A 24,460-nucleotide genomic window follows, 5' to 3' on the forward strand; every position below is an offset into this window, starting at 1 on the left:
ATTAAGAGAAAAGCATAAAAAATTAAGAACAAAAATGCTAAATTGGGTGAAAGCTGAGTAAAGGTGGGAGTAATAAACAAAAAGTATGAATAGAGGAAAACCCCACTTTTGCTGTGATGATTTTTGTCCCATAATACACATTGGCCAACACTAGTAAAAGTTTTTTTCCATGTCAGTGATTGGACACCTGCTGCTTAAGTGATGGGATGTCTTTAAGGCATTCAAATAATGTCAGTGCAAGCTGCACATTTTAAAATATTTTGGTATATATAAAATGACCAAAGAAAATACTATTTAGGAAGATTTTCAAAATTATTATTGACTTGCATGTTAAACACATTAACATGAAAAGCAGAAAGGGTTGTTTTTTCCAATGAGTAGAACTGCATCACCAGTTTTAGTGCATCAGGACCTTATTCTTTGTTTTTGGTATTTATGACTAAAGCTTTAAACACTTATCTGATATAGGAAAAAAAATCCAACAAATACAGTGTTCAACAAATATGCAGCAATTACCCAGAAATTGGAAGCTTGGACTTCTAATTAGTTTATATTGAATTGTTTTGCAGTCCATTACAAAATCCGAGTTCTAGTTGTTTATTATAGCCCCTCTTCTCTAGTTTGCTTCTTTTGTGCCAAAATATACATTTCTACTAGTTATGGAAAGATTTGTGTCACATACATTTAATGATTTTTTATTTTTATTTTTTAAATTGGGCCTGCTTTTTCATCTCACCCATTTTTATGTTTTTCATCTTCCTCAACAAAGCAGGCTGTAGTTATTTGTTTATCTGACACCTATGACAAGGTACAGGAAAATGGTAGCCAAAGTTTGGAAAACTGAAGCCAGAACAGTATAGAAGACAGTAATTTGGAAGTTGATCTTGAGAGATATTTTAGTTTATATCATCATCTGTTAGATGGATATGTAGTTATGTTTCTCACTGCTGAAGCCATTTTGTACTGGCAGCTACTGAGCAAGAAAATGTGAGGGAGGATTGTTATTTTAGTTGGTATTTTAGTTTCTGTTATCCCCCAAATTGTCACAAAGTAGTGCAAAAGCCTTGCAGCTGAGAAAATTCTATCAGGAAGAGTTTGTCTTTTAAGCACTTTTCCATCCACTTAAATTTGCAGCCTTATTTTTTATTATTTTTTTTTCTTCTCAGATATGCGTCTCAGAAATGCGTCTCTGGAACTGTCTTACTCTACAGACTGCTTACCTTCTCCATTATGCCATTACTAGATTTTATTTTGCTTTCCTTCCCATCTCCTTTCAACCCTATTTTCTTCTACTCTTTTTACTCTTGAAAGAGGTTCACTTTGTCTTTATTGTACTGAGCTGTTACAAAGAGCTAAGGAAGCCAGATTTCCTGCACAGATCTCTCTCTAAGTTCCATCCCACTCCCCCACATTATACATCCCACTGTGCTACACTCCGTTCTTTCCTTTACTGTCTCCCACAACACTAAGTCCATGCCTTCCCCACGTTGCCATTGCTTTGTCTAGTTTCCATCCAACGCATTGCATAGTACCCACTGCTGCATTGTGAATTCCTACCTATGGCTGTGGAAGGGGTGGAAATACGCCATGGCTAGGCTGGCTATGGTGCAGACCATATGGAACAGATAACATTTTGTTCACTCTTACAGCCTTTTTCCACGAGGGTCATTAAGTATCTCCTTCCCCAGATGCTGATTTTCATTAAATTTGCAAAAAACTTAACACTGAAATTTAATACATTGATGCTTCATACTCCTGTGCTAAATTGGGTGCAAGTTGCTCAACAAATTAAAAGAAAATTTTCAAAGGGGTGAGTCTGTGGAGATAGGTAATGCAGTCCCATTAGTGTTGGTTTTCTTTTTACTTCAGGAAGAAAAATCTAAGCTGTAAAGATATCATGTATGGCTCAGGATTCTCTAGACTGAACATTGCTCAAATTATTTCTAGGGTAGTTTGAATATACGCCTGTTCTGTTCTTACACTTTTCCCTAAACATCCTTTTTTTGGCCATTGTGAGACAGGAGGCTAGTTCATGTGGACTGTCTTCGCTTTCTTAAACTCAATTACAATGAGACTGATGTCAGAGATTTCTTCCTGTAACAAAGTGCAGAGGAGACTGATACACAGGAGAAAGATGCAATTATCTGTAACTTACTCTGTTAAAGCAGTGCCCCAAATCAGCAGAATTAGAGAGCTGTTAGAGAAATATGAGGAAAAAAACACAAGGATGGAAAAGAACAGAATAAGTAAATTGTACATAAACTGGTACCAAAAATAAAGAAATATATGATTGGGCTCTGAGACTAGCCCCAAAACTAGTTCTGATATCTGACTTCAGATCCTTCAAAACTATGCTGTTATTTCAGAAGCATTTTAATAACAGCTTGAGTATCTGAGCAGCTGTTTCTGACTTGAGAGCACCTTGTGAACAGGTGAACACTGCAGTGCAATAGGTAAATTATTCCCATTTTAGTTATTTATGTCATTAATAGAAATTACAGAAAAAATGATTAGGTTATGTTGTCCTTTTAAGTTTCAGGATATTTATTTTCTTTTACAAGACTATTTTTAGAGAGCTTTTTTATCATTGTAGTTCTCAGAGTCCTTCACATATTGGCAAATTCTATCTGCTTGTTCAGTCTCTTTATTTTATTTTTTTGACATTGCTCTCTCTCTCTGCTGGGATTCACATGTACACATATTCTTAGATTTCCTTTGTGCCTAAAAATAGTAACACTGACTGTTCTTAACCTATTTTCCCACATTATGCCCTTGTAGATTCAGATTCACTTTGAAGATTCCTTGAATATCTAAACTCTTCCTGTAGAGCTAGAAAGTTGACCTGCACTCACACTTTGTTCTAGTTACTCAATGAACACCAGATTTATTCACTCCCTCTTATATTTGTCATTTTTAGAAACTGTGTTTGATGTGTATATTTGACTGGTACGTGCAGAATATTGTTGCCCCTATGGTGGCATTATGGTGGCATTCATTTTGGTTCTTCTCCATCTGTGTGATATCTTGTCTAGAAAGAGTAATCATAACCTTATAACTTACCATAACGATAACTTTTATGTAATATCTCATTTGAATATAATAGGAACTTGGATGACTGTCTTCTTTTCTTGTGATTCAGGATTGATGCTCTAAGTCAGATACAGACATAATTCCATCTGGGCAAATTCTGCACAAGAAAAATCTTTAATATTATCTGAAATTAATTCTTCTTGTTAAGTGCAGTTGACATAAGTGTTAGGTTTTAGGTAAATAAATGGAGTCTTTCCTGAGTTAACGTTAAAAGATATGTCTGTAAATTTTATAGATCTATAAAGTTCTCTTTATAGATGTTATAAATCTTTATATAAAGCACATCTCCATAAATTGTATTTCTATAAATTATAAATCTACAAAATTTATGAAAGTATAATATTGAAATGTTAATGAAATAAGTTTTCATAGTGGAACTGTAGCAAGCTGTCTCGGTTCCTGGAGAAGGCCAGAGCTTGAGATGAGAATCTCATTTGAACTTATCTGTATGGGGAGCTCCTGTAAAAACCATAAGGTTTTTAAACTCAGAAAAAACAGTTTATGCAAGATAATTATTTTTAAAATAGAAAAACAAACAAAAAACAATAGCAACACCACATGTGGCTAGGTTGGCCAGAACAGAATAAACAGGTTTTACATTACACTTTTCCTGTACATGCTAGCCTGTTCTTCATCCTATGCTTGGTTTTAACCACCACATGGTTTTCTGGGATATAGAGAACTAGAAAACTCTGATCCTTAATTTTCTTTCTGTCTCACCTTGGTTGCATAAGCCCTGTTCCCCTTGGCACTCCCTGCTCTGCCATCCCTTGCTGCATCTGGGGACTTCTTTCCTTTGGAGCTTGGTTGGTAACTATGAAGGCACAATCTCCTCCTGGTTCCAGATGGTTTTACCTGACTCGCTCTACTTGAAGAGGCAAAATAGGCAATTAAGAACACATAATGAAGCAAGTCATGTCCATCATAGAAGCCGTAATTTAAGTGAAGAGTACTCTCTGATCTATAATATTTATATTATGTGGCTGTAAATGGAAGGAGAGTAAACATATATTGCTATCAGCGGTAATTTTAGGCTCGAAGTCCTGAGATGTTCATCCTAAAATGCTTTCTTGGAACATAAGTAGTATAGCCCCATGGTCAGCATTCTTAGGTATTAAACAGGTGTGCATTCTTAGGTATGAAACAGGCGTATAATTTAGCATAAAGTTGCTAAATTCTGGTGTCATTTTTTATTTTGACGAATTACCAGCAAATGAGTTCAAATAAATTCAGTGGGTGATTACAGGAAAAGAATTATCAGCATAGTTCTCACTGAAATCTGATGTTTAGGAATGTCCATTAAATAAAATCTAATGATTCATGTATATAGCTTGGCATGTTGAGGTTAATCTACCATAGCAGTTTATATCTGTGCAAAATTTGGTATGAGAAAAACAACCTTTGATGTCTAATTCTTTGAAACAGTGTTAGAACAGTTGAAGAGCACCAGCACATTCGGTGTCACAGTACGCGGAACGTTATTTGCTGAGTCTGTTACAGGGAAAAAAAAAAAAAAAAGTCTACTACTTGCAGAACATCCATTTATTTGTGCCGTATCACAACAATCAATGAAAACCCAACATAACTAAGAAGGAAACTATCCTGAATGTGGCATTTTATGGACTTCACATGTTTATTTTTGTCAGTGTCTCTTTTATTTTTTTCCCTGGGGTAAGTGGGTTTTAAGAAATAAGGAATTTTCTTGACAGAATGATGACATAAACAGTATTTAAAAACAGAACAAACTCCCATAGTCTGCCCAAGCTATAACATATGGAGGAAGAAGCATGTGTTTCTTCTCCTGGTGCACTGGGCTTCCAAGAGAGAAGATTCCAATGACTGTCTGAGCCACAGGCTGAATTTGTATTGTTTTGTTTAACACATTGATCTAATTTAATATCCACCCTCCATTAATTCCGGTGACCCATTTTGTAACTCTTCAGACTTCTGGATGTTAAAGCATGCTGCAGCAATGAGCTTCTCATTGCAATAACAGCTGTACAACTGATGTTGACAGTAATTCAGAGTTGTTTTGAAATGGGAGTTTGTCGCAGACATCTACATTTACATACGTTGAGGCATTTTGCCTTGACTTTTCTGTGCTCTGGATCAGGCCATTTTGAACTTTGCTTATTTATTGGTTCAATCTAATGTCTATGCAGCAAATGTCTATAAGCAATAAGAAAAAAAAAAATCAGAAAATAGCTATGCTCTTTTTAGTGAGTGTTAGTGCAATTTTGCTTGTCCCTAATGTTGAGCTAATTTCCTGTCTGGCAGGCGCTGGCAGTATTTCACTTTTTCATTAAAAATAGAGTGAGAGGAATAAAAATAAATAAATAAATAGAAAGAAAGAGAAAGATGTTGTAGTAGATGATGTAGATTACAATAGTAATTGACACAGTAGTTTAACATGCCACTGGGATAGTGTATAAAGCTTTCTGCCTTTGAAAACTGCAGTTCAGCCAGTGCTGTCAGGGAACATGAACAGTGATAGAATTTACTTTTTTTCCTGAGTTATTTGATGAAATCCAGATGAGAGAAAATGATATTTCAGTTGTGTGAACCGCTAACTCAACTACCAAATAGCAGTATGTGACTGCTTGCTGGTGATAGTCCAGTCTAAAATTAGAAGCAAAAGAAATATTATTCTTAGATGAAAATGGCTGTTCTTATGGTACTCCCTGTTCTAGCAAGTCACATTTATAGATCATTTATCTCTAATAAATTATCATTCTCAAGTTTGTCCATCATCATGTTCTGGTTCTTTGAAGAGCTATTAGTGGGCTGCATTTCTTATTTTCCTAGTTGTGTGTTTGCACAATGAGTATTTCTGAAGTCATATTTTATTTAAGGATGAAAACCTCATGTACAGCCACAGCGATTTTTCACTTCTCTGAAAGTGAAATACACTCAGGACATGCATTTCCTTGTCTAAATAAGTGTGCTAGCAACCAAGCCTGTTTAACTCCCTGCTCTGCTGTCTTTCTTCACTCTGCCACTTACCAAGTCCACTTGTCCTTTTTTTTTTTTTTTTTTTTTTTTTTGTTTTTTTTTAAATAAAAGAAAAAAAAAAGAAGGGCTTCAGGTCTCGTCAGATGCTGACTGAGCCATAGGAGCACACCGAGGCATCAGGAAGCTAACCTGGCCACCCAAAAAAAATAATCTTTTGCCAACTTAGCATGCTGAAATTGCTCAGGGAAGGGCCTGATGGGTATTACCTAGCAAAAGGAGAGGCAAGGGGCAGACCTAACATCCAGCAAAACTGCCTTTGAGGGAAAGCTTTGATATGTTTTTTCGTGTTCAGCTTAGAACTGCAGCCCAGGTTGTATGCTTGGGCTTATGCAGCAAATTGTGCTATTGAAAAAGTATTTTTACAAGGCAGTATGTAGCATTTACCAAAAAGCACTGGATTGGTAAAGGATGTCCTACCTGAAACAGCTGTTGGTAATGAGAACTGTGGGAAACCCAAGGGTTCATTTACATCAGCAGAAACAGAAATGCAGCTCTAAAGGTGAGACCTGAGCCAAACTTTCACCATCTTGAAAGTCAGAGTCCATTTTGTGGAAGGAGTGGGTCTTGTTTAAAAAAAGTGTCTAATTTATAGGTGTCTGTCCAAATCATATAGAAACTTGACAGTAATTGGAACAGAGAAATCATTTTGAGCCCAGACCAGAGTGAACAATAGCTTTCAGGCACGTTATTGTTTCATGTTTTTGTCACTAACTATAGCAAGTAATATCCTAAGCTGCTCATTTTAGGTAGAATGAACTGACTTGAGAATTGTTAAATATAAGGGACTGACAGACCCCACACGTGCCTTTGCCCGGAGGTTGGCAGCTCGGAAGTGGTGTACCTGCTAACAGGAACCCGAGGTCCTTTGCAAGCTGGTGGAGCTCTCTTTGGCTGATGTCCAGTGCCTGATTCGGAAACTTGCTTGTGGGAGCTGCTGGTTCGTGACAATGGCCTCATGTTGGCAACTGTTATCCAGTACTTCCACAGCATTCATGTGGAATTTTTTTTTTCCCTTTCATTTAACTAAATATTATAAAAGATTAACCATGACTTGGAGATAAACTATAAAATTTCTTCATGCCAGAATACTGTCATTACTGAGCTTGGTCAGACAGCCATTCCATTGCAAGTATGTAAGCATCCTGAATCGAGCCACTTTTAGCTAATTAGTAATTCCTATAAGTATATTTTCTTCCATCCAGAAAACCATATGTTTAGAGACAGTTTTGTAGGCTTCAAAATCCTGCATATTCTCCCAGTGCTTCTGGAAGCTGCTTGATTCTTGAGCATTTATGTACTACACTAACTTATTTGTTGTCAACCCCATTTGGCTAATGGTTGCATATCAGTAAATGAGGATAGTATTTGCATGTTGTTTTCTATTTTGCCTCCAGTTACTAAAATCAAGAAGTACAGATTTGAAAAGGTGAGTTATAGGTGATTGCTTTTATGTATTAATGGTGCCTATGGAGGGTCTCATTAACACTCACAGCATGGAAAATTCCTGCAGCTACCCTACAGAGCTCTGGAAAACATGACTGCTGAGCAGACTTTATTGTTTATGCTTCATATTTCTAATTTGTTCTGTAAAAGGGTATTTTTGCAGCTTCCATATGACAAATAATATACCATATGGGGAAAAAAGAACTGGACAAAGGCAGCAGGAATACTTTATAAATTCATTTATTTATCACACATTTTTTATTTTGGGAGTGGGACTTTCATTTTAATTGTATTCTTGTAAATGTTTGATTTCCAAGCTGGTGTTTGGTACATTATTAGAGCTGCAATCAGTATTAAAATGTCTTGTTGCAATATTTACACTTGGAAAACTGAATTATATATGTACAATGAATATATATATTTTATACTGGAGTTATTTTTTCAGCTATAGCATGAATTATGTATGTCCTTATGAAGGTATTCATCCAAATCAAACACTACTACTACTTGTTGGTATTTGAGGGTAATTACATAAATTGGAAGCATTTTAATTTAATTTAAAATTATCCTTAAAAAAAATATATATTTTTATACTCATAAAAGGAGTTCCTTTCTATTCCTACCAGTAAGAAGATACCCTGCGATTCAGTGGTTGAATGTGCATATAGTCAAGGGCAAGGAGACTGTATTCTCTGAGGGAAATGGGGTTTAGTCTGGAGAAGATTATTGCTCTCTACAACTGCCTGAAAGGAAGGTGTGGGGAGCTGGGGGTCGGCCTCTTCTCACAGGTAACTTGTGATAGGACTAGAGAGAATGGCCTCAGGTTGCCTCAGGTTGCACCAGGGGAGGTTTAGCTTGGAAATGAGGAGACATTTCTTCTCAGAAAGAGCAGTCAGGCATTGGGATGGGTTGCCCAGGGAGGTGGTGGAGTCACCGTCCCTGGGGGTGTTCAAAGAAAGGTTGGATGGGGGTGCTTAGGGACATGGTATAGTGGGTGACATTGGTGGTGCAATGGTTGGACCAGATGATCTTGGAGGGCTTTTCCAACCTTAACAATTCTGTGATAAATACCATAATGCTTTGTCGCTAACGACACAATAGTGTCTGACCCTTTCTGTCTTGCAATTACATTGGTTGGTGTTTGTTGGACGAGCAAAATGGCCTTCCTGTGCTAGAACTGATGCCATGGTTGCTCCATAAAATAGCCAACAGCAGTACAGCAGTACTTAGATATGTGTTACCTTGAACGCATCAGTCTTCTGTAATCTACATCCAAGGTACTTGTTCTTGAACTAAGAAATTGAAGCTGGCAGCCAAGCCTGTCATGCCACCATGCTAGCCAAAACTTTTTATACATAGGCTGTTGAAAACCTGTTTAGAATAACATCCACTGATTTCAGAGATAAATCTTTTTAAAAGATAAGATTACTTCCAGATTTTTATTTTTATTTATATTTTTTTTTTTCATGAATAATTCAGGAAAACTTGTCTCTTTCAAATGAAGTCTCTTTTCCTGACTGTGAAATATACCAATTGTTTAACTGATTATTTTCCCTACATGTATTTTCTGAAACAATATAACCAAATTGTTTGTGAATATTTCCTCTTGAAGGTTGAATATGCAATGTTCAATATTTGTACTGTGCTACTAAGTTATGATTTTGCAAAAATATTTTTACTGGGTAGTTACAGGTCCTTCATTGGTTGAATGTGTGTGTTTCTCTAAATAATCGTGTTTTTGCATTTACACATAGTATTCTCATATGTGGATTTTGCTCTGACTTCAAAATATCATTTAGCATGGTTTAAAAAAAAAAAAAAAAAAGAAATAATTCCTTAATTTTAATGAGTTTGGAAGTTAGAGGTTGCCATCTGCCATTGATAATAACATGAAGATATATGTGAGGAGTCCACAGGCATTTTTGATTCCAGGCATTCCCTTTACACAAACTCTTGATGTTCCAACTTGTATGTTTTGAATATTTTAATGGACAGAGCATATCAGAGAAAGATCTGCCAGAACTTTTGAAATTTTGTAGCTTGTCAGTATGGTACAATAAAGATGGATCTGTGGACTTGACATTCTCTGGGAAATTAGAACATCTGTCTGTGTCTGTTCAAGGAAAGTACAAAAAGAAAGGTTTTCTTTGCCCCAGTCATAAAAAGATTCAAGCAGGTTTCTCAAGTCCTCTGCTTGTCTTTGTTCTTATTAATTTACAGCTAGCTGCTGTCTGGATGGATTGCTATGCTTGTCATAGGGCCCTATGGTGGCATACAGAGATTAAAAGATCAGGCTCCAAGGTCTCTAAAGTAGAAGAGAGAGAGAGAAAGATGTGACACTCACAGATGATCCCTATCATTTATCAGGACTTTCGGGGAATGTTTTAAATATTCAATGGTTTAAGCATTTATGTGCTTCTCATCTACAGAAGACTTTTTTTTTTTTTTTTTTAATAGGACTTTTGTGGATAGAGAAAAAGTGAAAAGTAATGCTGAAGAAACCATCTAATACCCTCCAAAAAATATGACTTTTTTTTCCCTTTCCTTCTTTTTTGCTAGGTTTCCCTTTTAGCCTATGTTGAAATCCATAGGCAATGACCATACTTTATATCCCACAGCTTCTGATGTAAAATTAGCAAGTTCATGAAACTCAAGGAAATATGCACTCAAATAAAGGTGGGGAGTTGCCACCTAAAATACATTTGTTTAATGTATTTTTAATTGAATTTATCACCATTTTTCCTTTATTTGTCTGAAGCAATTAAGGGCGCTGTTACTTTGATTTTTGTGGAATTATGACTTGTTTTTTCTTTTCTTTTTTTTTTTTTTTGTAATCTGATCTACTGAATGTATTTCTAATGCCTATAATAAATGCTGAGAACAGCATACATCACAATGCTTTATTTCACGCAGTTCAAAGAAATGTTTACTGGTGTGAATTTAATGGAGATTTTATAGGTCTGTAATTATAAAGGGATACAAAGTATCACTGAATAGGATGTTAGCCAAGTGTAGATAATGTGTGTTTTAAAAATGCAACAGTTTTCTTGACTTCATTAGTTTAGGTGTGTCACATTTTAGTGCTACTCAGCAGAGTTGGAAAAATTGAATTTTGCCCCCTCGAGAGCAGAGATAAAATGCTTTATTTTGCCTTCATCTAATGAATTGTAAATTTTTGATGAAGCAGAACAGCTGCTTTTTTCTGTCCTCTCTCCCTTGCCCCTTGGCATGATGGCCTCTTTTAAATGAACTCCCTGCCCCAGCATTCAGCCAGTTTGCTTGCCTGTGTCCTAGCCTCCACAAATGTCCCTATGAGCCATGCAGGAACACTGATGAGAAGGGGAGGTGTGAGCTGCTTCGCTCCATCCCTGTGACCATCAGGCTATGGAAGGAGGAGCTGAGAGCAGCCACACAACGTGTGCCCCATTACCAGCCAGCTAGCTTAATGACCGCCAGCACTGTGTGCTCCTCGGGGAGCGCGATGCTGCAGATCTGCTTTCCTCGTGCCGTATTTTGTTGCCTTTACTTTGCTGCCTGACAGCCTGAGTAATGGCCTTCTTTGATGATGGCTGAACATAACTCTGGTCAGACGTGTGAAAATACAGCCATTTAAACATCCAGTTCAAGTATTAGGAGGATGTTTTAGAAATAAATTTAAATAAGTGGGGAAAAAATCACCGTACAGCTAGATTGCTAGTATGCATTGTAAATAGGTGTGTGCTTATACGTCGCTGCATGATTATCTGTCATTCTGTACTGGTATAGGGAGCCAAAACTGAAAGGGATGAGCAAATTGCTGCTTGGTGTTCAGGTAGGCATTCAGATATTAATGTCAGCATGGAATCTGGATATCAGCTTGCAGTCTTTTCTGTACTTGTTATTCTTTTTTATTTTTTTCCCCAACTTTGTCAATTCATTTTTTAAATTGATTCATATGTTCTTTTTTCTTGGATTTACCTAGTGAGAGATTGCAGGTGTATTTAAGTCCTAATGCATGGAAGAGAGCATTATTTTGGAGATAAAGACAGGAAAATAACCTTTCTTTAGTTCTGCTTTTTAAAAGGTGGTTCATCCTTGTTAGCATGTGTTTTGTTTGTTTGTTTTTGTTTTGTATTTTGCATTGGTCTTTCAAACATTTTTCCTAGCTCTGTATAAGGACAATATGGAAGTTATTTCATTGTCTCATTACGTCCAAAATGTTCTTATCTATGCAAATATTCACTTTGTATTTCTTAAAACAGTTGCATTTGCAGGGCAGACTTAACTAGAGCATGGAGAAGGAGAAGTTGCTCCATGCTGTCTCCACTCTAACATCTGCTTTTACATCTCAAGGCAAGATGAGAATTCATAGTCTTCTCTCCTCCCTCCCACAGAATACTATGACTATATACACTTTAAAGTGTACTTTCTTCAGCAATCTTGATGTAGCAAGTCTGGGTGCTAAGTCAAGCAGCAGATACAATCCAGCTAAAAGTTCTACAGGTGATGATTTAATTAAAAGAGACATATCAATAAGTAGTGATAAGAAATCATTAATTGTCCTTTAAAAAAGTATTCTAGGGATTTTTTATGCTTTGGATTATTGGACTGTATTTTGTCTTTTGCAGCTCTGTAACATATGGAGATTAAACATCTATTTGGCTTAAGTGTTTACACAGATGATAATTTGGTTTGATATTTGTTAGAGTCAGTCCATAAAAGCGGTAATAACAAGGCATGAATTAGAATCTGTTGTTCCTTTCTGCTTACTGAGAGAAAACTGTATACCTGAGCCATTCAACCATTCAATTGCAAGAACGCTTCTGGAAAACCCTGAATTTAATTTGGAAACCATGTGATAAAATGCCCTCAAATTTGGTATTTTGCTTGCTTTCTGATGTTTATTTTCGGGATACAGTGAAGGATACAGGAGACTTTTTAAAAAACACTATATATATATATATATATATATTTTTTTTTTTTTTTTGTAATGAGGATTTTTTTTTTTTCATTAAATCTGAGATTCTTGTTTAAATAGTTTGTTTTCTAAAAACTAGATTGTACAACATAAAATGAATACGATGACTTTTCAGATAAAATTATTCGAATTATTAATGCACTAAAAGGAAGTAGATATTAACTCTGAACATACCATTGCCTGGTTTATATATTAGCTGATCTTCAAAGTGCCTGTTTCCTAGTTTTTCTTTCCCCAGCCTACCAATTATTGGATAGCTGATGGATATGCCTATCATATTTGTATTGTTATTAATATTGTTCTGATTCCTAATACCTAGCCTTGAAGCAAGACTCCTTTCTTCTGAGTTCTGAGCAAAACCATTTTTTTTTCTAAAGCAAGCTGTACTCTTAATTGTAAAGGAAGACATAGGTATGGGAGCTGAAGTGGACTGGAACCTTGAAACATTTATTTGATTTAAGTTTATTTATTTGAATTCTGTATTCTGCTTTAGTGAAAGATGTATTGAAAACTTGCTACTTGTGGCTGGAAAAAACCTTTCTCCAGTAACTCAATTTTAACTGTTTTAATATTTTTCTTTGACATTTTTTCCAGGAAGATCTTTGAAAACCAAGAAGTTATTTATGAGGATGATGTAACTTCACTTTATTTAGCATGTTTGACTCACAGTGTTCTGATATTTTGATTTGCTTTGTCCCAGAGAATATCAGTGGTTAGAAAAGAGAAAAAAATCAAAGGCAATAATGGAATCAGGAAACTATAGAATAGTTCACTAATATTAATGTTATTCATATAGTTATATTGTCATCTGACCTTCAGTTAGTGTTGTCAGTTAAAAAAAGAAATGGCAAATATAATTCCCAAGATATATCTCAAACACAAGTAAAGGAATCTCAGGTTCCTCACTTTTGCTATCTGACTTTACTCGGTATTAATTACAAAACTAACAATCTTGGTCAATGTCAGAAAGGATTTTAGCTTTATTTCCTTATACACCATGTAAGATGGTTTGAAATTTTGTCTTAACATACAGAACTACTTCACAACTGTTTACTGCTCTTGCAAACTTGATAGCATATACTTTCCCCAAACTGTCCTGATTTATTAAGCTGCTTCAGAAATTCTCTTCTTGGAAGCTGAAACACATTTTAATATTGATAACATGATAAGTGAGCCAGGACAGAAATCATGAGAGAACTTGAAACAATTTGGAGAAAGTGGTTTATTCTAGGGATCTTCACTCGTGTCTTTTGTTCTTGAGGTTACTTCAAACTAAAAGGCCTCATTTAAAAGAAAGAGAAGGCTTTAAAAGAACAGCTCTTTACTGTTGCAAATGATGAGTAGGCAACTTTAACAAGTATGTTGCATCTCAAATACAAAAGTATGCCTTTTTCAGGTGGTGGTTTAAGGTTTTGTAAAATATTTGTCTTCAGTCAAATAGAATAACGAGAATCATATTGGAGCACTGTACAGAAAAGAGTGAAAATACCTCATATCAGGTATGCATGTTTCATGTTTGGGTTATGTGTAAAAAAAATGTACAAATTCTTTATCACATGAAGGGAATTTTGAATGACAGTGGTAGAGAGGTATCATGAGAATTTAATTTGGGGTTTCCTATTTTAGTTTCCTGTTTTAGTTTAGTGTTGTAGCACCTTAAAAATGCATGTATATATATATATAATAATTTATTTAAATACAGTGCCCCTATATAATGTCAGAAGTGGTAACCTAATAAAAATATGCATAATTTACTACCCGTAATTGTTACTCTGATTGTAGTCTTACCTACTTCTAATAAAGTGACTTAATACATTAGTTTTAAGATGTTCTCAGAAAACTACCTACACTGGCCAAAAATCACTGTAAGGTTAAAGAATATACACTTAGACTGTTTTGCTTGAGTGCAAAATGTTAAGAAGTTATTTCTGAGCATATAAAATATTCTTTTTGATTATACTTTTATAGATAGAATGTACTGCACATTTTCTCTTTATTGGTGACCCCTGGAGTCTTGTTTCTGTCAGCAAGAGTATTGTAGTACTTGATGCAGTATATAGTATACCACTAAATAATATCAAAATATTTTTGTTATTTTCCAGTTTTAAGAATAAAATTAAAGTATCAGTGAGGAAATAGTTTTAAAAGGCAAACATACATTTTGTTATGCTATTTGTTAATTATTATTATTATTTTCATATTTATATTTATTTCAGACTGGAAAATGAAAATAGAGTACTGGAGTTTTTTTTTTTTTTTCTTCCTATGAAACTTTAATTTCACAGTACTTTTTCCTTAGCATGTATGAATTTAACACTGGTGATTGGGTTGTAAACACTGGGAAAATGTTTAATTTGAAACTCCGATTCTCATGGAATTTATTAAAAACATAGCAACTGTAGGTCCGTATCTGCAAAGTATCTGGAATGAATTACTGAAAACAGTTTTGAGATTTCCAGGATAGGGATGTTCATGGCTATAGGAGTAATTTTCTGGTACCTTAAGTCAGACAAATGGAAGTCTGACTAGATACTGAATCATAGAATCATTTTTGTTCAAAAAGACCTCTAAGACCATCAAGTCCAACTGTTAACCCAGCACTGCCAAGTCTACTGCTAAGTCATGTCCCTAAGCACCACATCTGCACATCTTTTAAATACCTCCAGTGATGGTGACTCAACCACTTCCCTGGGCAGCCTGACCCAATGCTTCACAGCCCCTTCAGTGAAGAATTTTTTCCTAAAATCCAACCTAGACCTCCCCTGGTGGTAGTTGAGGCCATTTGCTCTTGTGTCATCACTTGTTGCTTGGTGGAAGAAACCAATCCCCACCTCGCTACAAACTCTTTTGGGGTAGTTGTAGAGAGCAATAAGGTCTTCCCTGAGCCCTCATTTTCTTCAGGCTAAATAACCCCAGTTCCCTCAACCACTCCTCATAAGACATGTTCTCTAGACCCTTTACCAGCTTCGTAGCCCTTCTCTGGACACACTCCAGGGCCTCAATGTCCTTGTAGTTAGGGGTCCAAAACTGAACACTGAACAAATGAGGTGCGGCCTCAACAGATTAAAGAGAGACAACCACTTCCCTAGTCCTGCTCGTCATGCTATTCCTGATGCAGGCCAGGATGCTGTTGGCCTTCTTGGCCACCTGAGCACACTGCTAGCTTATATTCAGCCAGCTATTGACTATTCCTGTATGTATTCTGCTATACTTGTATTTTACTTCTTCTATAGCTAAATGTAAATTAGAGTCAGTTTTGTAATGCAGAAATACTAAGTATATTTAACTTTTTTTAAAACAAACAAACAAACAACAAAAAAAAACCTTTGTAACTGAACTCATATCTATCTTCAAATGAAGTTTCCAAATACCCAAGCTATTTATTAAAAAGCAGTTGGGTTCAGTGTAACCATAGAAAAAATCTTAGTGAGTGAACAGAATAAGAGTACACTGGCCAAATGATAGCATTTTCCCTTATGCATTCCTGTGTAGCAGCAGTTTTTTGAAGTCTTGCTTGCAAATTGATTTCTGGTAAAGTCATAATATTCATAGTTCAAGCAGAATACACTTTCTTACAGAACTGCCAATACCTTCTACCAAAAGGTTAAACAGTTCATTTTTCATATGGTCTAAGCTGTGTGTGAAATCAGCTTTTTAAGTGCAAATGTAGATCTGTGTGTTGTGGAGTGGCTGGACTGGGAATCTGAGGCTTGTTTGGGCTGCAAAGAGTGAGGCTGGAGAGCATGAAGAATTGGATGGGTTTGGTAGGAGACATCCAATTTTGAATTACTTCGGCAGATTAACTGAAATGTTTCTGACACTTTTACTGATGGCTAGGATAGGAGGCATGACTAATAGGGAATGGTATTGAAGGGGAAATTGATCTGTGGGTAGAACTTGGGCTACTTAGACATGGGACTGTATATTCTTTTAACAGTAGTTTTTCAGGATGAAATGCTATGTCACGGAAGTCAACGAAAATGTTGACCTAGTATAAAGAGATTCTTTTCTTACATATTGTATCGAATACAAAGATCTTCTATAGAAGATTGTGATCTAACCTGAGCATATCTTTGATAATTTATTGTTTATTTCCAGTTCCTTAGTTTCCATCTGTGTGTTTTTAACTTTCTCAGCTATGCAGGAATTAAATGTACTTGAATATTTAATACTTGTTTGAATAGTAGAAGTGCATAAAGGAGATCCAGAATAAAACTACTGCTATCCTCAGTCTCATCAATGGTGAGAAAATTTTCATCTTTTGTGGAATTCATACCTTGGTATTACATAAATAGCCCTGAATTTACTCTGGTGAAACACACACTCATCCGTGTAGTGTGTTTCTGCCTGGGTGAATCAGTTCTTAGTGATCTGTTTCCCAACATTAGGTTTGACTAGGTGGAACAAATGAGTTAAAGGAAGGCTGGTATTCAGAGATGAAGGCATATATTTTAAACTTCTCATTCATTTAAAAACATTCTTAAATATTTTTAGCAGTTTACTTACACACTACTTTTTTCATCATGTATTTTCATTGTTTTATCTTCATTTTAAAGGAACTGTACTAATCATCTCAGTAAATTTTTGAGTCAGTGATTAGCATTTCTTTATTTTTTTTTTCTAATCTCTGACAAATAACGGAAGGCAAATACCTATGTCTGAAATAATTCATTTAAATAATGTATTCAACTAGCTAGATAGATGATAGAATATGGATTAACAAATGAAGAAGTCCTGAGTTCAGATAAGATTAACAAATACCTAAGAAAACGTTAGATTATCTTTTTGTTGGAATTCAAAAAAACTTCCCAAGCCCCCCAGATGGTCTAAAGCTGTGAAGCCTAACACACACGTACACCAAAAAATTCTGTGCTATGCTGGCAGGTTAACAGGGTTTTAAATGATATAAAAATTATACTTACATCATTACAGATTGAAGTATTACAGTGATGCAAGACTGGAAATGTAATATCCTATGATGTTCAGGTCTTGAGCACAGAGAACAAGGAAAACGTGTCAGTACATAATGGCTATATATTCTCCTTCTGCCTCCAACTGTTCTCTTTTTCTGGAAAGACTGCACTTTTATACATTCCTAGTAAAGTTAGAAGTTTTGTAAGCTTTTATATACACTTTCTCCTCATTGATGGTGCCATGTCATTTTCAGTTTCAGAAATACTCAGTCCAAGACAGCAATACTCATGGTGAAGGTGGCAACCTTGTAAAATATCTTAATGTTTGCAGGCCAAAAACAGTCTTTAGGCAATGTGATACCATTATTCTGCATGTCCCCTTCTTACCCTCCCCACCTTTTTCTCCTACAGGGAATATAAATTATCCATCTTCATATCAGCTGTGAGTGGAATGCCAAAAAAAAAAAAAAAAAAAAAAGTGAGCAGAAAAAAGCCTATTGTCACATATTATAGTACAGTTCATTCTGATACTCAGTGGACTTCCAATCAACAATGTTAGTTACAAATATTCGGAACAGAGAGCTTGAAATCCCACCATTATTGTTTGAGTCTATGGCAGACATTTTTTACCTGAGGGCTGATTGTTCATGTGAAAGCGAGCACATTTTACATTTAAAAGCACTTCAGTTTTTGCTTGGATAAAGTTTCTCTTGCAGCTGGCAAAGTCAGGATGACCTTAAGGCTTTACAAATAAATATGTTTGCTACATTTTCATTATACTAAATATGGAAATTTGTAAGCATAAACGTTGTTTAAGAAATAAAATGTCGAATACACCCTAAAATGAAAACAAACACAGATTAAAAAATAACTCCTATCTGGTATGCCAATTTTATCATTTCATATGGCAATCAGAATTCATTTTTAGCTCATTTATGGTGAGATTTGAAATTTATAAAACATGGTTACAATTCTCCAACTTTAACTCAGGTTAATTTCTGTGATTTTCAGAGCTACATCCATAAGTAAAAGCATTTAGTGATGGGCTTATCCCCTCAACTCACCTTTGTGAGATGAAGATTTGAATTTGGCCTGTTATGAACAGGAGCAAGACACAACTTCGCTGTGTGAGAAGCAGTGAATAGTGCATATTTATTTCTTCTCTGGTGGGCAGACACAGAAAACAAATTTGTGTTCATTCTTGATTTGATTGTGAATGATGGAGGAGCTATTTAGATATTTGTTCAAAAATGCAATTAAGGAAGAGAGACTGTTCTTTAGAACATGAAACATGATGTCGTTTGTAAATTTCAAGACAAGTGTGTGTGGTACAGGGTTGTTTTTCTTTCAAATTCCATGGAATTGCTTTGTAGTATATTTAGAGGATTTTTAAAAGGATAAGGGCCATTTATGACATTTTACAGGATACAGGTGTGTTTGATTTAAACATTTTAAAATATATTATTCTTGTTTTAATGCATCTGTTATCTTATATTTTGAAAATACTAGGTTGTGGTTTCATGTAAAATGTATAACTATTCTAAACTTTCATAAAGATTGTTTTAGAAATATGAGGTGCATGATAAAAGTAATTGAACACGCCACTGATTAGATGAGTGCATTTAGCTGTTTGTTGTTCGAAAGCTGTTTTTCCTGTTATTTTTTAGGCAGCATACACTAGACAGCAGCAGTATACTTCATTTACTGTTTTAGCATCCAAAGGTTCTTATCTATTATGCTCTTTTAAAGTATGCTTTATTTATTATCCTTTTTTTGTGTGTGTGTGTGTGTCTAGAGAAGATGTGGCCATTTCTTTATACAAGTCCAAATCGTGTTCTTTCCTGCCCTTGTGTTGGTCCAAGATGAGATTGTCTTTTTGAGGCATCTGAGATTCTTGAGGTTCATATGGCCTTTGGAAAGTGATTTCTAAACATACTGTTATCTTAATAAATGTGTTACAACTAATGATCAGAGTACCTTATGCAGGGTTTATGGTAGCATGTCTATGCTATCTCAGCAACTGAACCATTTAGAACATCCTTAGGCATCCCTATGATGCACATGCAAGCAGAAAATGACTTGCAAAAAATTCATGATATGGGTTTTGTCTATGCATATTAAGTGTGTACCAAAAGATGTAGACTGCATGTCTGCAAAAATGGATTATTTAATTCCTTAGTTACTAGTATTTTCAGGGAGAACATGTTCCAGAGTGTTGTGGTTTAACCCGGCTGGCAGCTAAACACCACACAGCCGTTCACTCACCCTCCCCCCTCCCTCTCTGGGATGGGGGAGAGAAACGGGAAAGTGAAGCCTGTGAGTTGAGATAAAGACAGTTTATTAAGATAGATAATAATAATAATAATAATATGTACAAACAAGTGATGCACAATGCAATTGCTCACCACCCGCTGACCGATGCCCAGCCCAACCCCAGGCAGCCAGCCCCCCACCCCGGCTAGCCACCCCCATATACTGTTCAGCATGCCGTCAGATGGTATGGAATACCCCTTTGGCCACTTTGGGTCAGCTGTCCTGGGTCTGTCCCCTCCCAGCTCTTGCTGCACCCCCAGCCTGCCCGCTGGCAGGACAGAGCGAGAAGCTGAAAGGTCCTTGGCTTAGTGTAAGCATTGCTCTGCAGCAATTAAAACATCAGCATGTTATCAGCACTCTTCTCATCCTAATCCAAAATATAGCACCCTACCAGCTACTAGGAGGAAAAATAACTGTCCTAACTGAAACCAGGACACAGAGGTTTATCAGGATATTCAGGTTGTGACAACATGGACTGTCATGTTACATCTGCTCATGAATTCATGTTTATGAGTTTTTTTTTGTTGTTGTTGTTTGTTTGTTTGTTTTTTAATGCAGTAACAGTGGACACAAGAATGCTGATGAAACAAGGAGCTCTGTGAATTAAAGAAAAATGTCAGGAAATTTGGAGTATTTTATATTATTTAGTCAGTTAAAAAATGTGAATTAGCCAATAATTGTTGGCTAGGTTTAACAAGGTATTTCAGTGCCCAAGTGTACAAATAAGAAAATAGTGCCTGGCCCAGATGGACACCTACATTTAGCTGATTGCAGATGAACTTTCTAAGCTACCAGTGTAGCCAGGGAAGATCTACCCCATGTCCAGGTCTGCAGAGCAAAGCCTTCAGCATTTGTGTAAAACTGTGAATGAATGAATGCAAACATGTTCCTGTATCTACTGTTGGAGAGCAGCAAGAGTAGGTTGGCTCCATGGGGAAGACAAGGCAGGGTATAAACCACTGAAAGAGTGTAAACATGGGGGCAGAGCTCATGGCTGGTATGGGAGTCCTTAGGTAGCCCCATGCACAGCTAAGGTCCAGGCCTAGGGGCTATCCCAGGAGTCCCATCAGCAGCAAAATGTGATGGGACCAGAGACAGAGCTGGAGACAAGGCTACGCCGTGGGTCCAAAGTCCATTCAGGTGGCGAGGCTGGGATCATCTGCCTACAGCATTGCAGCCATCATTCCCCACAACAGCAGACTGAGGTGAAATGGGGCTCTGGGACCATGAGCAAGAGTTGTGGGGCAGGTGGGGACATTAAGTTGCTGGGTGCCCTGAGAGCTCAGGCATTTGTCTGCAAAAGAAACAAAACCAACAGTGCACCACGCACAGTTTGGTGGTCGTGTCTGTTAAGTGCACATTAAGAGACTAAGAGACATGCTATGTTGCCTTTTCCTCACAACATGTAAATCGTGTGCTTTTTTGTTTGTTTGTTTGTTTTTAACAGAATTACTATTAAACTAATGAGCGTGCTCAGTTTTAAGAATCTGCTAATGGTTTTGAGGCTTTTACTAACATAGCTTTTACTAGTACCTGGTACCTTATCTTTGTCTTTTGAATGCAATTTGTAATGCCAAGCTTTTAAGAACTGTTGAAAAACACTATGTCAGTATCAGCAGGCTTTTTAAAGCACACAGTGTTTTGTAAAAAGGGGTTCTTTAATGAGCCCTTCTATGTTTATATACATAGAATAGATGGATTTAAGAATTTGCTTCAGTCTAATCTAATCCTCAACTCCAGTCAAAAGAAGCCTGAATAACACAAGGAAGTTGTAAAACTAGAACTTACTGTCTTGCCTGCTCAAGCCCAAACATATGTATCAGAGATCTTAAATAAAGCTGATCTTTGGGGATATTTTTCCTCAAGAATTGACAGGATAAGTAGACAAATTCTAAACCCTCTTTCAAGAAGATAGGAATGTTATAAAAATCCATTTCTCTGCTTGATTTTTTTTTTCCACTTCTGGAGAAGTAAATATATACACAGTATTGTGTTAAAGATTGCAAATCACACGAGGACCAACAAATTAGGGGGTGCGGAGGATTATCTAGGGCTTAACTGGAAAAGAAGTTGCTGCTATTTTCCTTGTACTTGATAGTGATGAGAAATGCCTGGCATTACTGTCATTGCTTAAATCTCATCACCTTTGACAGCGGTGATCTTTCAGGTTATATATTTCCAATTCCTATATCCAAAACCATTTTTCTGTTTCTTGTATCTGAAAACATAAAGGTTGGAGATTATTGATGTATTTTTGTTAGTGTAAAAGTTAAAACGTTGCTGATAATGAACAAACAAGGGCATAGAAAATAGGAGAACTAGTTGGTATCATGAGTGCTTTGTTTTCTGGATGACTATTTTCTGGGAGGACACAGTTCCACTAACATACACTTTAACACACTATTTTTTCCACTAATTATATAAACTTCACAGAGACTTTTTTTTTTTTAATTATTTTTAATTTTGCTCTGTTTCACATTGTTTCTTCAGCTCAGAATTGCTTCAATGTCAAACTAGTAACTAAAGAAGAAACCTTAACAAACATGTCCAAACCATACTTTTTCCTCATGGATCTGACACTGACGTTTTCTAGTTTCTGAGACCATATTTGTTTATTTCTGAACGTACTAACTGGGGCAGTGATTCTTCCACATGGTAGTGTAGTGGATTCACAGCAGCAGGTTTCTGCACTTTGCTATGCGTAAATAGTGTTCTGTTTGAATTAATACAAAGATCGCTGTCAAGAGTTTATATGCTCAATTTCAGGGTAATGATAGATTGCAGCATAGAAACATTACTTCAGTCTAAGAGATAGCACGTCTCTGGATCAGATAATGTGGTAGCTGGCTAATTTTCTGTGAATAGGTCTGCTTTGATTTACCGTCATTAAAATAAAGAAAAGAAAGAAAGTACAATACATACTGCTCACTCAGGGGTAAGTGCTCCGTTATGTTGTGTATGCCTTTCAAGATAAGTTAGAAGTTCATTGCATGGCAATTGCACATGTTTAATCTGGTTTTGACTGTATTATTTTTAATCACTTGATAGATAGTATTAAAACATATGAAAAGTAGAGAATTATACTCTCCTAGTAGATGGAAAAATACTATACTTTTTGATGCCTTTGGTTTAGAAATACCTGTTCATGGAAACTTAGCATAGTATGAATAACTCCAACTTTTCAGAGAAATGAAACAATAGCAGTCTTAATAGATGCAGTTAGCAAGACTAGTGTCTTCTCTAATGATGTGAAGTTTTACAGTGTAGTGACCTACAGAATTGGCTCCCATCCAAGCCTCCTGTTTTACAGTTGCGGCTGGACTGTTTGCCTAGCAACATCCTTAATGGACCCGTAGGGAGTTTAGACTTACAGCTAGATGAGTGTAGAATGCTGAAGAGGAAGACCAACAGTTCATGTAGAGGAAACAATGAATAGAAGAAAGCATCTTCTCTGACAGAAGCCTGAAACTTTTTTTTTTTTTTCTTCACAGAAACAGATCCTTCCTAGTTTTCATTTCACTTGCTTTATATATATACATATACACCTTCAGTGTTCCTACTATAAAGACAAGAAAGTAAACTTCAGTTAATTTTATTATCTTAAATGTTTTTTACTTTCCAGCACAAGTTTTCATTTAATGAAGTTGTATATGATGAAAAAAAGTTTGAAAGTAAAATGAGTGAATTGTGAAGAGACAAAAAAAAAAAAAAAAAAAAAAAAGCCTGACAGAAATAAGCAAGGGAATTTTCTGCTGATGACAGATGTCCTTGATTCTGTTTGTCAGTCCTTCAAACAAACTGCTATCTAATAAAGGTTTTCTATGAGCTTGCCCACTAAATTAAATAGTCCCTGCAAAGGGAAAATGTCTTTCAACATTTTCTGTGGTGTCTAAGTGATGTCTTAGATATAAATCAAAACACAAATCAATTCTTTCTATATGGGGAGGTAATACTTTCAAACAGTAGAAATCTAAATTAAGTTTCGGTTATTTTTTTTCTAAATCACCTTTTTTTTTTTTCTTTTTTTCTTTTTTTTTTTTTTCCACATTATTTATCCAGTGAAAGGTTTTGCTGTGTTTCAAGTAACAAATAATGGCAGACACTGTTTGGAGGTCATTACATTATTTCTTTCTTCATAACATTGCATCAATCAGTTAAACTAAAATTTCAATCCTTTTTGTATTGTGTTATTTTGACCCTGCATTATAACATTGCAAAAGCAGGTCCTCTGTATTTTAATTTTATCAAATAATGTGTATGCTCTAGATCAACAGTACGCTGCCTCAGGAACTGAAGTGGTGTGATTTTTAGGAGATTAGACTAGATTATGTTAGTAACGTCATGTCATTTTGAAAATACATTAGTACTGTTGTAAGACAATCATCCATTTCCATGCAGAAAGGTCTATAAGGCAATGTTATGTTATAAGATAACATTGCAATGCTACAAAAACACATCCATACCACTTCAAAGTTCCCCTCAGGTCTGAAAATGGTCTACTTTCATTTGGCATGGAGTCAAAAGGCAGCAAAATGTCTGTACCTGTTGTGTACCCTACAGTTATGATCCACTGATGTCTACCTGTCTACCTTTGTTGTGTCCTTGGTGCAGGTTGTGTCCACTGTCTCTTGAATGCTTAGATTTCTTTCTGAGGAAGCCCAGACAAATAGCTGGGCAATGTCAGCAAATTATGTGGCTTAGGTTATTGAGTAACCAGGATATTTGCTTTTCC

At 35.9% G+C, this 24,460-nt stretch overlaps 1 protein-coding gene and 2 long non-coding RNA genes across 5 annotated transcripts in view; 2 read left to right on the forward strand and 1 right to left on the reverse strand.

Moving 5' to 3' along the window:
* Positions 1-24,460, forward strand: part of IMMP2L (inner mitochondrial membrane peptidase subunit 2) — a 436,484-nt gene that overhangs the window by 133,456 nt on the left and 278,568 nt on the right. The gene's annotated exons all lie outside the window — the stretch shown is intronic.
* On the reverse strand, positions 1,158-24,460 carry LOC118170180. Of its 2 annotated transcripts, none has more exons than XR_004752559.1 (2): positions 24,318-24,460; positions 1,158-3,955 (listed from the first exon to the last, which is right to left on the reverse strand). It is a non-coding gene; the product is annotated as an uncharacterized LOC118170180 (long non-coding RNA). The 2 variants fall into 2 exon arrangements; XR_004752558.1 differs by having other exon boundaries at positions 24,271-24,460.
* Positions 3,905-24,380, forward strand: LOC118170183. The gene is made up of 4 exons (XR_004752560.1): positions 3,905-4,039; positions 14,515-14,518; positions 17,602-17,605; positions 24,369-24,380. It is a non-coding gene; the product is annotated as an uncharacterized LOC118170183 (long non-coding RNA).

This window comes from Oxyura jamaicensis, chromosome 1 (assembly GCF_011077185.1).
Source record: "Oxyura jamaicensis isolate SHBP4307 breed ruddy duck chromosome 1, BPBGC_Ojam_1.0, whole genome shotgun sequence".
NCBI lineage: Eukaryota > Metazoa > Chordata > Aves > Anseriformes > Anatidae > Oxyura > Oxyura jamaicensis.